We start from the raw sequence: 4,896 nt of genomic DNA, 5'->3' as shown, positions 1-4,896 counted from the left end.
GAAAAAAAAAAACGGGGCGCCTGGGTGGCACAGCGGTTAAGCGTCTGCCTTCAGCTCAGGGCATGATCCCGGCATTCTGGGATCGAGCCCCACGTCAGGCTCCTCCACTATGAGCCTGCTTCTTCCTCTCCCACTCCCCCTGTGTTCCCTCTCTCGCTGGCTGTCTCTATCTCTGTCAAATAAATAAATAAATCTTAAAAAAAAAAAAAAGAAAAAAGAAAAAAAAACAACTGAGATTAAATCCCTAGATTTGCCAATTTCATAAAATAAGAAAATAACATTTTATAAATTAAAATGTTATGAAATAAATACAATTTTATAAAGTTTGTCAATCTAGACAATAAATAACTTGTCCAAGTAACAGACCTACTAGGTGGTGGAGTCCAGGGGCCACATTCTAAAAAAATAAATTTATGGACTGTAGAAAATAAGTTTATTGACACAATAAATAGTTATGTAAAGTGTTACTAGTATAGAATTGTGGTGGAAATAAAAAGTTCAGTGATCTTTGTCCTGGAGCATCAGAAATACCTGAACTGAGGATGGCTGAGTTTTAGTTTACCATTGAAAACACATGGTAAAGATTGTGAAATCACAGGGAGCAGATGCTTTCTGTTCCTGGTTCCAGACTCGGTGAAGAGCTGCAGATGTCACTACAGTGAATGAGGGTGAGAAACTAAAATCAGCTGTATTTCTCCAGATCCAGGGGGCCAGCTAACACACAAAAATGCTTAGAACCAAAGAGCTGCAATCCACATTTCCAAAAAAAAGATGTTAGCTCTTTCTAAATCCTCCTCTATTGTGTCTGTATGCATTATTTGACAGTTTTCTGGAAGTTTCATCAGCGCCACTTGCACATCTGTGGTACAACGTGTCTGTGCAGAGCACAGAGTGCAAGTACCTGGGAAAATGGGTTCTTCGGGTGACCACAGCCGGTGATGCCTGACCGGCGCAGGCCAAGAGGGGGCGCAGCAGCATACTGAGTAAGGCAGGCGACTGGCAGCTGTTTGGGAAACGCAGCAGTCCACGTGGCCAGGGACACAGTGAAAGATCAGTCTTGTGCCAGAAATGACTATGAATTGGCCTCAAATAAAAGGCAGCAGTTATGAAGCCCCTGGATCACCCACATCTGTATGTTCCCTATTGTGCCTGTGGTGTGAGCACAACATCGTAGCAGTATGTATTTGGGAACACTTCCAAAAATGTGTATCTAGTAGTTCGTTAGGAAATGTATGAAACTAAAAACATAATCTATCAAGAGGAATTGCTGTTCGGGGTTAGCATTGTAGAATGACTACTTTGGAAAAGATCTTTATTCCTTGAAGTATTAAGAAATCATCATGTAATTGCACACTGTGTTCCAGAGTGACTGATTTATTGGAATCAGCATGACGCTAGTTTTAAATAAAAATTTATTTTAAATCCAAATTTATAATGTATCTTAAGTATCACATAAAAAGTATTTCATCTGTAGATTAAGAATCACTTCATTTGCAGCAAAATATTTCGATGTAAAACTTTTTGAATACAAAAGGGATCTGTTTTTGTTTTCTCTAATTTTTGATATCCATTTCTTCTGGAAATATGTAAACAGTAAATCTTTTTTAAAATTTTAAGATAGGTGAATCTTACTAAAAATAAAAGATGGCCATAGCGTTTGGAAAAACTGATATATTTTAAATAGATTTACCCCCCTCGATTTCTTATTCTTAGGAAAATGTGCAAGTTTATTCCATGAAAATTACATAAATCTAAAGCAACGTATGACAGATGAATGTGTAATGATTGATGCAAGTGTTTCTTTAATGCATATTGTTCATTGTAATTTAGCACAGGTTATTGAACAGTGAATTACTAGTGAAGAGCAACACATTCAAAATGTTATAGCAATAAACTTATTATGGACATTTCCCATGTTTCCAGACTTTCTGGCCACACTGAGCAACTTTAATTCAAAAAACTAAAGAATAATCACTTATTTTAACACTGTTAAAATAGTCAATTTGAAAAAGATACTTTTCTGAATAAACTTCTCCTAATTGAACTCATTTTGTTCTGATCAATAAATTTATCTTCATAATTTACACTATAAAAATGATCTGATAGGGGCGCCTGGGTGGCTCAGTCGTTAACCGTCTGCCTTCGGCTCAGGGCGTGATCCCAGGGTCCTGGGATCGAGCCCCACATCAGGCTCTTCCACTGGGAGCCTGCTTCTTCCTCTCCTACTCCCCCTGCCTGTGTTCCCTCTCTCGCTGGCTGTCTCTCTCTCTGTCAAATAAATAAATAAAATCTTTAAAAAATAAAAATAAAAATAAAAATGATCTGATAGAATATTAGATGACATCCATGACCATATTCCATCATTTTATGATTCAGTGATATCATAAAGGAATAAAGTTGAAAAATTAATAGTTATAAATTGTTTAATTATAAAGAAAAAGTGAATTTCTTGGTGAAATAAGCCAAAGAGCTCTTGTGTCAGCCCTGCCCCTTTTAGAAAAAGAACTATGATGTCATCATCCCAATGTAAAGTCTGTGAGACCTAACCAGTGATATATGCTTGACAGTGGTCATTGAAACTTTATCAAGGCAAGGACAATAGATTGCATATGAGCAGTGAGAAATAGGTAGTCTCATTGTAATGCACTTTTAGAAAGTGCTGGATATATTTAATAAGTGATACTTTTCATTAGCCATTATAATACAAATATTGACTAAAAGACTAAATCAATTCAGATGTCAATATATCCCTTTCTCAGTAATTTTATTAGGCCATCTGTATATCTCAAAAATACATATCTTTTGTAATATTTCAAATTCATTTTAAGCAATGTGTTCTCTTTTAGCCCTGTAATAATATAAAGTGGATCTTGACTGCCTATCTTAGTAAATGTGCATTTCATAAAATTAAAAATAAATCCTTTGTAATAGCTTGTCCTTTTAACTGTGTTAACTGAACATTAGGACTGTGCCATATCCTAAAAACACGTATAATAATACCATTTCAGGGTACTACATTTGAAGGAATAAAATAATATTCAGAAATATAATTTTGCCAGATGATATAATAGAAATATTACCAAGAATTGGACTTATTTGTGAAAAATCGTCACAATTGTTAGCTTGTTAAAAAATAAAACCCCACAAACTGTTAAGTGCAAAATAATGTTCTAGTTATACAGAGCTCTGGGAGGCAAGTGTGAGTCCAGATGCCTCTTTTCTGGTTTATTTCATTTCTAGAATCCATTTGTTGCAGGTCTTTATTATGTTTCCAAAGTAAATAAGAAAGTCATTTCTACTTCAGGCCTTGTCCCCAAGAGAATAAAAAAAAAAATGACAGTGACACCATTTAGCTGGATAATAACTAAAACTGGACAAATAAGATATTTTCTCTCACTGGAGTCTATTTTAGTTGTGTTTAAAATGTGCGATTCTCAAGTTAATGAACACCTGTAGAGATTAATTTTGCAAATCCACATGTAGAATGGGTGATTTTTTGTTCAGATGCAATAATATGACAAAAGAACAAAAATTCCCAAGCATTTCCCCAAGCGTAGAACCCCATTTAGTGCAATGCTGACAATGTCTGAGTGTTTTAAGGCTCTTAAGGGGGCACAACTGACAATCCCTCTTGTGCTGCCAGTTTGCTAAGTGGTTTCATATCCACCAAGCAGGACTTGTCAATGGGTGCCTGCTTGGGATCCTGAAAAATGGATGTGAGGTCTCTGTGAGGTCTTTGTGTCAGTCTCTGTGGGGTATCTATGTAAGATCTCAGTGTGAAGTCTCTGTGAGTCAGTGCAAGATCTCTGTGTACTGTCTGTAGATGAAGTCTGTCTGTGAGGTTTCTATGTGAGGTCTCTCTGAGGTTACATGAGGTCTCTGAAAGGTTTGCTGTCAGGTCTCTGGAAAATCTCTGAAATCTGTGCTAGATTTCTGTCTGAGGATCTATGGGGCAACATGAGTTCCCTATGTGACGTCTCAGTGTGAAGTCTCTGTGGGGCAATGTGATAGGCACTGTGGAAGGTGTCTGTGTGAGAGGTCTCTGTTGAGACTTGTCTCTGGGTTATCTCTGTTGGGAGGTGTCTCTGTGTGTTGTCTCTGTGTGAAGGGTCTCTGTGTATGTCTCCATTTCTGGCCTTTCTGCACCTTATGGAAATCTGAGCAGCAGAAGGGCAAAGGTACTTGTTTCTTTTTTTGTTGTTCCATCAGCATCCCTGTCTTTGGTACTTCTTTTGGCAGAGGCCATGGGGTCCACCTCTAGCCCATATTCCAGTCCCAGAACTCACCTCTCAGTGCCTCTAGAGGACCTAGCAGCAGCCAGGCTCAAGGTCCCCACTCCATGCCACCCTCTCCTAAGCTCCCAAGGGCCTCAGGGTACTCTCTGTGTTGGGGCCAATCCCTTCCCACAGGTCTTGGCTCCATTTTCACTGCTGGACCCACTTTGGAGGCTGCCTCAGGAATTGGGGCCCAAAGGCAAGACCTGATTCCAGGGAGAAACCAGTGACACAAGCAGACCTATACCCAATCTGATCCTCCACCCCAGGTCCCAGTCCCAAATGTTGGGCATCCTGACAGGCATGGAGGATAGGGCCCATTCCTATTGTCCTCTGGATCAGGGGCATATCCTGGAGCAAGACTCTCTACCCTGGGAATAATGCCCCCTGCAGCTATGCGCACTGTGTACCACGTGTGGCACAAAGCACAGAATAACTAGAGAAGTTGTTCAGTCCCCTGTTTCCCAAAAGGGTAGAGGCCAGAGAAGGAGGAAGGCTGTGCTAGAAGTGGAGAGAACAGCAGACTACTCCTGGACTGCATCTCCCATTTTGAACGGGTCACTTCCATGTTTTCTCCAACCCCCTTTGATAAATCCTGTCTGATGGCTTCATCTGCTGGGAG

This window comes from Ursus americanus, chromosome 34 (genome assembly GCF_024610735.1).
Source record: "Ursus americanus isolate L20-20 chromosome 34, mUrsAme1.1.p, whole genome shotgun sequence".
NCBI lineage: Eukaryota > Metazoa > Chordata > Mammalia > Carnivora > Ursidae > Ursus > Ursus americanus.
This window is presented reverse-complemented; position numbering follows the sequence as displayed.